This window comes from Eutrigla gurnardus (genome assembly GCF_963514095.1).
Source record: "Eutrigla gurnardus genome assembly, chromosome: 2".
NCBI lineage: Eukaryota > Metazoa > Chordata > Actinopteri > Perciformes > Triglidae > Eutrigla > Eutrigla gurnardus.
The window spans coordinates 25569846-25583339 of NC_139916.1; the positions used below are offsets into that span (position 1 = coordinate 25569846).

Consider the following 13494-nt stretch of genomic DNA (forward strand, 5'->3'; position numbering starts at 1 on the left):
TTTAGCATCAGAGGCATATCAATGCCTCGTCGTCTCTCGCTGAGATTCAATCAGCCTGGATTACTTAAAGGATAAATGTGGTTTATTTCTATTTGGGTCTTATTTTAGTCATTTTACCCACAGTTCGTATCAGTAACAATACAATTACACTCACAAAGTTGATGGCTGACATCTGGGAATGAGGCAGACGCACTTAAAACAAGATAGATGGATCAAGAAAATCAGTCAATTAAATGAAAAATGCCTTATGCCTGAAATCTAGGAACTTGGTGGCATTACTGTAATCAAGTCTGATAGGGCAAGAAACATGAGCTGACAGAGGATCAGGGGGTAAACAAACTGACAGTTTAACCAGATTACCCAAACGGTCAACGTTCACCCAGAAAGCCAGATATAAACAGTGATGGATGTTTATAAAGGACACCAGCGTACAGGGTTTCTGCAGGGATTACCTGGATCATTTTAAGATGTTTAACCTTTAACTACCACAAATAATGCAGTCTAATAGCCATTACTGGGGAAAGTGTGAGGGGTAAACAGTTTGAATGACAAGGCCTAGAATTTTTCATTTGTTTGCATTTGAATCACACCGTTGTCCCTGCATCCCAGCTGTAGAGAACAACAAATCTGAAGATTGTAATGAATTAAACTTATTAAGAATTACTAATGAACTAAAACGTCTTTTCTTCCAGACTGAACGGTCGCAGCTCTAAACACAAAACACAGGCAACAAAACTAGGTTTGGTATGGGACACGAATAGCCGTCTCCTGGTGAAAGCCCTGTGTTTTCAGACCAGTACACCACCAAGACCTCCTCGCACGGACTTTTGCGGACTCACGGATTTGTTATTTTATCCACGACAAAAAGCCCATTGAAAGTAGTTTGAACAGCAGATTTGTTGTGTGGGAACGTCCTTTTTAGGAAACCAGATGATGTGTGTGGAGTCACAGCTGTCAAGCTCCGTGTCATGTTAAACTCTAAGCCCGCCCACTTTTAAGCGGCCCAATCAAACGCAAAAGGATACTTCTCTTGGTTTGAAAAGAACGACCTCAGCCTCTACCTGAGGTTGCTGAGTTTTTCCTTCCCACTACGACGCTGTGGCTTAGAGGTGTTGGTTTGGCTCTGGAGCCTGTGGATGGCTCAGGAACAGGATGGAGGAAGAGTTACAGCTGGAGCATTAGCAGAGATAAGCTGAATAACCACACACTGGTCAGAGGGGCTACCACAGCAGAGCAGAAACTCTGACCAGACACGATGCCATATGGCCATCAACATCACATCAGCTGTGTTTGTATCTGTCACTTCCCGTCTCTGCAGCCTGATGGATTTATATAGTGTGTGTGTGTGTGTATGGGTGCTTGCATGCGGCCGGTATTTCTCTTTAAGTAAATAATGTATATGTATTCGACTCTGGCCAGTGGTTAGTTAAGTTAATCCTCTCTCTCTCTCTGGTGGAGAGGCTTGAGGCTGAGAGGGCAGGGCCACCGCCTCCCTCTGAAGGCCACACGTGGGTGGGATCTGAGCTTGGGGGATTACAGGGCTGAACTGGAGCCAAACAGCTTTGCAGCGGACCAGCCAGAGACGCAGTCAGCCTGCAGGGTTGGGCCTGGGCCGCGGTCCGTTCGGGGTCTTGGTGTTGGAGCTGGAGGTGGGCCAGAGCGTGAGGGCAGTCGCTGCCTACCTCTGTGTTTTTCAGAATGCAGAATTCCCCAGTGTCTGTAAAAGAGGACATGACTCATGCGCTGGAGATAATTATAAATGTGCTGACATGTTATTGGTGTGCCCCGACGCTCTTGTGAAAACATGCTACAGTTTATGCTCCAAATTGGTGGATGGTAATGGAAAACAGCATTTATGACTGTGCTAAGTTGTTTGAATAGCTTGTTTGTTTGTGTACGTTTAGCTCCGGCTCGTAATTAAGGTGAAGTGGATTCTAGAAAATAATCAGCTCATTATTATCTCGTGTTTCCAGCAACAAGAAACACACTCAAACCAGCCCTGGAAATGCAACTGCTGCTTTATATAACAACAACAACAACAACAACACATACTTGCTGTAACTACAGGTGACATCTTTGCTTGTTTAGTAAAACCAACATGGGTATCGTTTCAAAAATGACGATACTAGTACTAATACCAGTACCAATCTGAATCTATTCCCGTCATGTGAATGAAGTGTGTCACTCGCTAGCTTATCACCACAACATTGTGCTGATAAAAGCCGTCCCCCAACCCATGGGGGTGGAAAAGCTTTGTCTTGGAAGTGCAACGCCCATCCCGTGCCCCCCCAGTTTCAAACTGTCACTCTCACTACAGGAGTGACACCCCTTGGCAGACCTTGAGCTCTAATATCAACCTTTTGTCTGTATTTGTATTTTCCTACCACATCTACCGGCATCAAATCTGGAAAAAAGTGGTTCAGTAGTAAAGCCTGATTCTTGCTCTAGATTGCTAGCTAGATAGCTAGATAGCTGCCTGGGCCAAGTGTGACATTGACGAGTGGTGCGAGAGTTGCAAAAGTTGAGAATATTTTAACTTTTATGCGTGTCTAGAAAAACGCAGTGAAAGGGAGGAGCGCATGCCAGGCACCATACCATAGAAAAACAATGGTTTTGTGGCCAACGCATTTCCAGCGACGCTGTGATCGGCTGTTTAGCAATGTTGTCATTGTACTGTTAGCTGCTAGCCAGCTCAGACATCCTCAGAGCCTACGGTATGGGTTCTAGCTGCTGAGGTAGTTGGCCGAAGGAATGGCAGAACGCTTGTGGTGATTGACTGCAAGCAAAACAATAAGAATGGTCCTCTTTTTCTAGATCGGGGCACGAAAGGATTGAGTGCGTGTATCGTTTGGCTGGCTGGTGAAGCTGGTGACTGTTTTGCATTGTCGCTGTTTCATCACCACATCAAGGATTAAAGACAGACGGTGTCACGTCCCATGCGGAGTGACAAGATTACACACAATCAAACGGGTACATGGCGTAGCCTCCGTACGATACGCTGTCATGTAATTGCATATTTGTCAGAGCTCCGAGATGAGAATGCGTCTCGCTCGGTGCGCTGACTCTCAGTGAGCGTCTTGTCTATCTAATCAGTGCCAGCTGCATCTGGGGAGGTAGTCGTGCAAACACATTTGTCTCTGGCTACCCAACTCAGACAGACTAGTCAATTTACTTACCAAGCAGAGCAGAAAATGCAGTGTCTGTCAACGGCTCTATTTTTGTCCCCGCCGGATGAGAGCCAGTCTCATGCAATATGTGAAATGCATCAAACGCTGTGGGAGTGGCGTGTCGTCACCCTGAAATGTAGAAGGAGGCGAGCGGAGAGGCGATATTGGAGATGGAGGTAGAGGGGTGTGGGTGGCGTCTTTACTGGTGTTTATAGCTGCACTGGAGGCGTGCGGCCTTCTGAGGAGCTGAGACTGATGCAGGGATTAATACGAGGACAGCACTTCCTGCTGTGTAACAGGTGTGTCGGTAACACAAGCCCCTAAAAGATCCGTCCACTGTTGAGTTGTCTCTCTGCAAGCTCACTTTGAAAGCACTCGGTCAGAATTATTCAGCGTCTCTAGAAGGACCAGCTGTTTCATTAACTCCTCTCTGGGTTTTTAAGTGCGATCAGGAGGCAAGTCATCTGATCTGACTGCAATGAAAGAAAGATATTCAACTATCAATTGTGGCCATTTTGGGACAACCCAAGTGATGCTTTAAGTTATTCGTGCCGTGTTCAGCCTGGTGTGGACGGGACTCTGATGCAAAGTGGTAAATATGAGCGTAGTTAACAGTGGTGGAATTATGTACGAGTAGAGGCCTTTATTCACCAAATCTGTATTTTTTGTTGCAAAATTAAAGTAAATGTTTTATTAATTACGTGGGTGCAATGGAGAGTGTTAGTTGCGAACCGGGTTAATTAATGAATGACTAGCAAGAAGTCATTGTTTGGCTACTTACAGAACAATCACTTCTGTCTGAATAAGTAAGGGATATAAAAAAGAAGTAACCACTGTATTATTTTTAGTTTACTAACCATGTTTTCCGGCGGGTTTGTGACATCATACGTGACTCACTCCATTTTTTCCCTGTGTTACAATAACTTTTAGCATTTACGCGCTAATTTTGTATGAACGCGCGGCCTTCGGAGCCACTAAAGCTCCCCATTTCAACTTTTATTTAGTGTGAAGGCACAATCCCAGTTAGGCCCACGAATCATTTGAAATCCCTCACAGAGCCATGGTATGTTGATGAGTGCTTCCCCCTTCAACATATGGCACAGATACATCGGAAAGTTCAAAATACATCACTCCTCTCCTAACTACTTCACAGTCTGGCTATTCAATGTCAAAAGAGGGGAGATGAGAGGGACAAAAATAACCCAAGGTCTGATCAAAGGCAGCTGCCTCAAACTATCCGGCTCTGCAATCAAACAGATGTAGTGGGTGTTAACTGCTGCTGCTCTACCTTCAGCTTCACAATCATCATTAATGCTAAAGAGAACCAACTGGCTGAGATCGGGTCAGGCTCACTGCTTGAATTAAGGCCTGCCTTGAAGTAGCTGAAGCGGCATTTCAAGAGTATCTCGCTTCCGTCTCGTGACATGAAACAGGATAGACGGGCGGGAGATAACGATGAGGAATTTAATTTGATCGCTGGGAAGATTAGTTCTCCACCATCGATAAGTGTGCAGCTAAAAGTTTCATATTGATTGATGGACGGATGCCATGATATTATTGATTTGTTCTAGCTGATGCAAGGATGCATTATATTTTTTTTCCAGGAAGAAAAAGTTAATGGATTTGATATAAAAATGCAAAGCTCAAGCTTAGATTTGATTGGGCAAGTTGATTGTCCTAGTCCAGGTCCATCCAGGACATGATGGACCATTCATAATAAATAAATAAATAAATACATACATTGTTTTAATTTTGAATGAATCACTATACATTCAGACAGCTTTACAACGTGGCCAACTCACTATGTAGTCTACTATAGGTTGCAGGGAGTGGTTTTGGACACTCCTTTCACTCTTTATGTGTAGGTGGCTACAGCTCTGGGCCTTACAGAGATGGTCTCGCCCTGGTCCAGATCTCCCTGCTCCATAGTAACATGGTAAGTTGGAGTTGCTCTTCAAGTATTGAGGCTAACTCCTATTATATTGAACTATAATGCTCTACCATCTCAGCATCCCTCTCTTCTTGCACTTTATATGAACCTTCACCATATGGGAAACATTTAGCTCCTTTTGATTAAGTTCTGTAATGGCCCATAAGAGAGGCATTCCTCACCGGCTCCCTCTTCACTCTCGCTTATTATATACTGTAATTACGATTATTTTCCACGTTATATAGCATCATTAAGAATGTGTTTTCTTGAGGCACATATGCACCAAAGATGTACATACTTCTACCCACAATCAGAGGGCCTCACAGTCACAGAGGATCTCGACTCAAACCGAAACCTATTAACTGTGCTATCTTCTGTGCTTCACGCTGCACGGTTGCTTTGGCTCGATAACATCTTTGGTCCACTTGATACACGCCCGTTGTTTGGGTCATGATGTCATTTTATGGAAATGGATAGGGGCCGAGGCAGGGGAATAGGAGTGGTTGGGGGTGAGGTGGGTGGGGGGATCACCCTAAACATCAGCACAGACATGGGAGAGGATGTGAGTCAAACATTCCCAATTAACTTGGTTTTTTGTTTAAAAGATAGCTCGGCGGATCAACTGGCCAAGCAGCTGTTGCTTGTTCTGTCTTCTAGGAGAGCGTGTGAATCATTTTAAACCCTCTTTTTAGGCCTTTGATGAGCAGTTGTATAGAACTGATTCATATGAAGCAGAAGGTCGACGTCTGAAGACCGAAGCAGGGCTCACATGACCACAGTTGCAGCAGCTAAAATGGCATATCCAGGGGTTTCCCCAGGCTTTGTGCTCCCCGTCCAGATTCTCTTGCTATTAATAAACCCCATCAGATGCTATCACCGCCAGGCCTTCCATTTTTGCTTCGTAGTTGTTGCCCCTTCCTGTTTAAATTAAGACCCTCCTCATCTGTGGGGCTCCCGCTGCCACACGACCCAGTTTCCTCTGGAGGAATTCCCTCCCTCTTCCTGCGAACGCCCCCCTCCTCATAAGGCTCCGAAGGGAAGGCCAGAGCCACAGAGGTGTCCACGATTGAGGCTGCAAAGACTGCGTTTTAAGCCCGGGGATGGAGTAACGCAGCGCAGGGCGGTGGTGTGTCGGGCGGAGGGACTCTGAAGGCAACATGTGGTGTCTGCAGTGTGCCTCTGACAGATCCTTGCTGGAGCTAGAATCAGACGGCTGGTAAGCCCAACTTTGAGTGCGTAGGTTGCTGCTGTGGTCCGATACTTTGAATGCCTGCTTGACGTGTACTTGCTCTCTGATTTGGCTCTGGATCAGTCTGATGAAGCAGGTTGTGCATTTGGCTAATGACCCCTCCTTTATTCAGGGAGCTGCCAGACTCGACCGAGATCAATTGAGGAAGCATTTATTAATTGCTTTTCCTCCTTATTGGATGCCTTTAACGCAGCGGCTGTTGTGCCAGAGCAGAGTTGCTGATGGAATTCGTCTGTGATGCAGCAAAGCACCGGGCTTCATTAGTGACCCAGTGGTTGATTTTCCTTTTGCGTGCCAAACAAGTGAATGCAGCAGGGTCATATTCAGTGGCCTCTAACTCATATTTAATCACCGTAAACTACTTCTAAGAGTTACTCAGCCACAGACAGTCAGTGTGAATACATCGCAAAACAAAGACAACCAGGAGAGGCTGGTTGTTTGTGTGTGTGTGAGAGAGAGAGAGAGAGAGAGAGAGAGTGGCAGGTTGGAGTAATTAATTCATCACTGCGGAGTGACACAGTGAGAAAAGGCTCCACTTGAGGAAGCCACTCAGTGGCACAAAGAGGGCGTCTCCAGGGGAGGTGTTGACAACTGAGCTGTCCTCGCATCACCGGCCCCCCGGGTGGATCCGTCGCATCACCTTCCACCACTAACGCGTCATTAAAACCCGACCTGCCAGCAATTTGTGCGCCGTCATGGGATGCTGCTGCCCTTTGTGGGATTCTTGAGTTGAACACTGTAATCGAAGTCAAGGCAGACGGCGAGGTGGATGTGGACTTGACTTAAAGGAGCATTCCACCCATTTTACATGCCAAAGTCACGGGGCTGAAGCGATTTCTCAAGAAACTACAGTAACTCATTCCAGTGCGAAGGTCAAGTAGAAGGTTGTCATGATGTGTGATGTGTTCAAATGCAATCTTGTAAGATGTAGTTTTGGTCCATACAGTTGTTTAAGGGTGATGTTTTCACAGCAATATCATTTAGATTTGAGAGAGGGGAAAATTTGAAATTCTTCTCATATGGAATTAAAAATAATGCCAATCATTTTTAAAAATAAAATATATCAATAATTTATTTCCTAATAGTTTGAATTGTTTGGAATAAGAGAGTATGGGAAAGTGTGTTACTAATCATGGTAGACATTCACCACAGGACAAGGAGGCTCTCATGAAAGAAGCTATTGAGTTGCATTATGCGAGTGTATGATCAGGGTTTTTGGAGCTTGACCCAAAACCCTCAACACCTCAGAATATCCCACGTTTTTATTTTGTAGTTCAGGATGTAGAGCAGACAGGCCTTCTGCTAATCACAGGGTTGGCCGTTCAATCCCTGGCTCCTCCTGACAACGTGTCGAAGTGTCCTTGGCGAAAACTTTGAGATTACCTAAGATTACCTAATCCAATCCTCATGTTGGCAGAAATTGTGACACACTGGTGCACCTCGTCGGGTTGGGGGAGTGTTAAGGTAAAAGCAATGCTAGATTTTATGCTTCAACACATAACTAGATGGATGCAATTTACGTGATCCTTTCCTGCTGTGTCCCGCTCTAATTATAGTTCCCATGGTAACTGTTTACTTCTACTTTTCACTTGTGTCATGTGATAAAGAGTGACAGAGTTCACAAACAGGAGAAAACACACCATGCTCTTGCCATCATAGCTGCCATAGACAAAAAAATCAAATATTCTTTGTGTGATATTTTCTCTACACAGAATAAATGAACACACATGATGATTATGATAATCGTATCATTTACCTTCACCAACTACTCATCTTTAATGAGTGGGGCTTGAGCACATCCTAATGACCTCCGTTAAGGTCCGTTAGCTGTTACCTCTGTTATTTAGCCACGCAGCTGCTAACAGCTAACGTTAATTCAGCAGCTGCTGATTTCAACACAGATTTGTTATTCACATGTAGCATTATCAGGGGAAATAAGGTGCATGAGAGTGTTCAACCACAGGTGTGCACTACTGGTTTGCACATGTGCAGTACAGATCGGGCAGCGTGTATGGATCGGGTAGCTAGTGACATGTGCTGTTGTTTCCTGCCTAAACGAGCTGGTGAATGATATGATAATGTGATATCGGATATGTGCGGAGTTCATCTAGCATTTTAGGATGTATCTCTAGAGGGCTGGCCGCTGTTGTTCAGTTTATAATTTCCTCCTAGATTTGGATTTGTTACTTCCAGTGACTGTCACCAGCAGCAACATGTAATCTCCAGTCCATATAGGATGGGACACACTGCAGTCGCTCCGGACTAAGTTGAAGTGATAAAAATAGGAGTGTTCATACATTACCATCTTTCTACATGTTCTTTTTTTGTATTGAGTAGGGAGTTAGTTATTCCCTTTAGTCCACATGTCACCGTCTTGAAATCATGACGTGACTCTTCATTGGAAATAAATGGAAATAGCTTAAAGGACCTTGACGTATAAAGGTTTGATCTGTCAAGTCAAGATAAAACAGAAACTCCTCCTTTTCTTCTATATTATGATGATATTTCATGTCACCAATAGATGGCAAACCCATTTTCTGTCCAGGTGAAGACGTCTAGTAGTTTGTTGTCAATGAAGATTCCTTCTGACATTTTCAAAGAACTTTGGACTCTCATTCCTCCTCGTCTGACCTTTTTATCCACTTTGCCTCTTTAAGATGGGATATTTGAGGGGAAGGATATTCATTTTAATGAGGTTGGATAAATGCTTGGCAGAGACTGTAGAAGTCTCTCAGTTAGTGGACAGGTCTGACCATAGTCACACACACACACACACACCCACACACACACCCTCACTCCTCCCAGTCTGAAGGAAATTGGATCGGTCATGCTTTGCCTGCTGGGGTGACTCAACCTCTGTGCTGCAGGAAGAAGAGCGGGTTCATGCATATTGAAATATAAAATCTCTTTTATATTTTGCAAGGAATGCTTGTCCTCAGCCACCCTTCCCTTTTTCTGTTGAAGCGGTTGTTTGTCTTTTGTCTTGTCATGTTCTTTTGGGGTTTTAAACACATTGCACTGTGCTTTATTGTGTAACTAAGAGTGGAACATCTTATTCAGTAACTCAACAAAAGCAGCGAACGGAAGACATAAACATGCTCGACAATGCTTTCAGTCTGAGTACCTCGAGGCGTCTGCCTGCTCCCGCTTTCCTCCGAGTGCCACGTTTCAAGCATGCTAAGCCTCGCTACCATCCGCACAAATGGACGCTTCCAATTAGACCGCCTCTGCCAGAGCAGTCGAATGAAAGCCCACCCTTCAGCCTAATGAAAGGGCTCTCTCTGTCTGATTGGATTTGTTCCTTTTGGGATTAAAGATGTGTTGAGACGGTTTGTGTGGGAGCAGAATGAAGATGCAGAGAGGGTTCGAGTGTCCAGACCAGAGAGAGACAACATGTTGTCTAATGGGAGCTGTTATCCCAGGACAGAGCCTCGGCACCTACTCCACTGTGACCTGGATCACTGTGACCTGGACAACATTATGACCTTGAAAAAAACAAGTTGTTTGTCAATGTCAATCAGTGTGTTGAAATGACTAAAAATAATAATAATAACTGAAAATAATAACTTTTAACCGCCCTCATCTGCCACCACTATTGTGAAAATCATGCTTCTTTTAGGCACAAGAGTAACATGGTTACGGTTTGGAAAAGGTTGCCGTCATCTCACTATAAAGAAAGGGATGTCTGTCTGTCTGTATGTGGGTGTGTTCATCCATCCAATCCACCTCACACTTGGTGGATTTACTGCTGGGATCCCAACAACGTGCAGTGATTTTTGACCTGGACACCACCCCAACCACAACCTACCCACCTCCTCCCTATGCAGGCTTCTGCAGACCCCTTTGAAATGAATTTGTGATATGTCAAAAGCAAACGTAATCCAAGACCAAATACACATTTTCACATGTGTATTCTCCGATGCTGAAAATAGACCCTCATCCTAGATAGCTGCTAGCGTCCAACCTTTTCAGCTTAAATTGAGTGTCTGCTACCAATCCATTGTCACAGGCCAAATATGTTACAAGTCAGTCAAGTTAATTTTATTTAAATAGCCCAAAATCTCAAGTTTGATTAACTAACGCCACGTAGCCTACACACGTTACCGAACAAACCTCGGCTACTTATTTTAACCCTAATCTTCCTCAACCTAAGCCAGTAGTTTTGTTGCCTCAAACCCCTGAAGTTTCCCTTTCACTCAACATGGTAGGTGCAGCTTGGCCAGAGTGGCTACTTGTGCCTCTGTATTTTTTATGGGACTCTAAGTGGTTGCTTAAACGCCACCCTCTGGTAATCCCTTTGCACAGGCCGACGACAGGCATCATTTATTACCACTCATTTCACCTTGTATTAACTGCTTTCAGCCTCTCCTGGACATCAAATCTCTTTTCTATTAAATACTTTATTTTAGTCTTTATTATCTAACCTTGACACATCCTCCCATAGAGATCGAGTTATGTGACAAGGTTATGCATTGATGGATGCCTCCACATGGATGTCCTTGTTCGGAGCCGTTCCACTTCATCCATCAGCTGATGACAAATACAATGAACTGATATTGATTGCATTTTGCTGAGATGGTTGCTTTAAGGGGAAAAAGGGAGAAAAGAAATTCCACCAAAGATTGTAACTGGCGAGGTGAGGTTTCAGGAAAAGGCCTGTCATTTTTTAAGTGTGCCCATAACTACATAATAGTGTCGTCTCACTCCTGACTTTGGAATACAAGTTGGAGACATGTTTCTCTCTCGGACTGATTGACTGCGATCCAAGGTCAGGGGGTAAAATGGCCTGAACCACGTAGCACTGGATTCATTGTTTGCCGATAGTGATGCTGTAAATCACAGCAACTAGTCAATGAGGGAAGTACAGTGTGCTCTACTAACATACAAACCACCTGCCAGGTGGAGTTTGATGTCCACCATTAGACCTGATTAAAGGCAGTTATTTTCTCATGCTGGTGGACTCTGTGTCAGTTTGCTCTTTCCACACATGAATTATGAGTGCATTGCCTGTGATTGCCATATTGATCATTTGTTGATTTCTAAGCAAAGCCTGAAGGCAGACACATTTTTAAGTGTGTAGGTATATATATATGCACACACACACACACACAAATTAATCTGGGTTATTACAAATAAATGATCCCAGTTTGGGCCTGGAGACTCCACGTTTTAAGCAGAAAGTAAACATGATATTTGAAAGACAAACATTTAACAAACAGACACCATCAAGGTTATTATTGGAAGTGAAACAAAACCAAAAGCTATGACATATCAGCATCCATTTTGACGATACCTTTTAATCCGCCTTGTCTTTGGTCCAGCAACTTTGTGGAGGTGCAATAACAAGTCGCTGGTACAGCCTTTTAACAGAACATCATACAGTGATTCTGCCATGCTGTGTAGAGCACCCACAGGTGTTTTGGGTGTGAGGCGTCATCCGTAGAAGTAATCGGAGCAGGTTATTACATGATTCACAGCTATCGCTTTGATTATGTCCTCAAAATATGCGTTCACTTCGGTTGGGGATGTTCGGATGCCTTTCTTGTTCACACATCAGAAGCTCCTCTTTGCTGGAACGTCTTCTATTGCGTTTCATTGAAATGTCTCTATATAAATGCATTTACATTTTCTTATAGTAGCATCCAATTCTGCCTCTGTACAAAGAAAAAGGCTTAACTTCTCAAAATCAAGGTTCCTCTGGAGAGGACGACTGGTTATCTTGCACATTCAAAAAGCAGATTGTCAGATCAGTTTTTGTCTTTTCGTAAAAAATGTCTTTGATTCCTCAAAGAAGTCGTCGTCATTGAGCTGCGTCCAAGTCCCGCACCTAACCCTCTCAGCAAATCACACAGCCGTCTGAGAGGAGAGGTGTGGAGGACGTGAACGGATCTGTGGTTGACATTTAGCTGCTGAGGTCTGGTGTGGCTCAACGCCGTCAGGGTTTATCCAATCAGCTGTCCATGTTGGTGTTTGTGCTGCTGTGAGATCCTCATTGATCGTCATATTAAAGGCGCTGCTTCGAACGCTTTAATCCCTCTTGACATTGTGTGTTTTTACTGAAAGATTGAGCTGCCGATAATGTCGCTGTGATTTCACAGTTAGAATGTATTCACAGGCGTTTAACGTGTTCGTATCAGGACGTGGATCTCTGATTGGGATGGCTAGAGGTAGTTTCTGCATTGTGAAGGGAATGTGTAAAGGCAGCACACATATTTCTACCCTTCCAGCGGTGTCAAAGTTTACTTTTTCAATCTGTCACGTACTACTTTTTGCTTAAGTGCAAAGCCCTCAGGATAATGACTTACCCGGTGTGCTCTCTGTGTGTTGCAGTGTGGAAGGTGATGCTGCAGGCAGCGAGGTGGGCGCCTCTGTGGACCCCAGCAGCGGCTACAGTTGCATCCCAGTGACCCACAGCGGCGGGCTCGGCCCCGACCACCTGGACAGCCAGCTCTACGGACACATCTTGCTGCCGGGTCACCTGCGTCCCCGCCGGCCCAAGCTCCAGCACTCCCAGTCCATCCTACGCAAGCAGGCAGAGGAGGAGGCCATCAAGCGCTCCCGCTCGCTGTCGGAGAGCTATGAGCTCTCGTCAGACCTACAGGACAAGCAGGTGAGAATAACATGTTTCATCTTTGTTATTATGTTATACTTGTTATCCATCATATGTAAGCATGTAAAAACGACCTCATGCATTACATGGACAGGACCCCAAAACTAAACCTTATACATTCAGTGCATATTTTTAGGTTGTATTTTTCTTTTTTGCTCATAATTTAAGGTGCACTATTCAATACTTTTATTTCTGTAACAATGGGACGTATCACTCTGTGTAATTATCTCCGCCATCCTGCTGGACCCATCTGCCTAATGTTGTCTGTGCTCATTTATGACTGTATGCTCAAGGACCTCTCATGGTGGTGATGATTCTTTTCCAAAATCCTATTTTATTGACTGTTTCATAGCCTCACTGACTGCTGACTCCTCGCTCCTCTCAACACTGATAGGGGCCACAAGTGATCAACAACTGCTTCAATAGCAGAAGACATACCTCCAATCTGCTAGGCTGCAAACAAGCCTCACCTCGTATGTTGAAGGCCAGATCTTGGTCTTTGTTGTGGCTCAAAAACTGATATCCATAGAAAAGTTTG

At 44.4% G+C, this 13494-nt stretch overlaps 1 protein-coding gene across 2 annotated transcripts in view; it reads left to right on the plus strand.

Moving 5' to 3' along the window:
• iqsec1b (IQ motif and Sec7 domain ArfGEF 1b) overlaps positions 1 to 13494 on the plus strand; it is a 92242-nt gene that overhangs the window by 57852 nt on the left and 20896 nt on the right. For both annotated transcript variants that reach the window (XM_084039062.1, XM_084039063.1), the window contains exon 2: positions 12677 to 12956. The gene's annotated coding sequence lies outside the window, so the exon portion shown is untranslated. The remainder of the gene's footprint in view (positions 1 to 12676; positions 12957 to 13494) is intronic.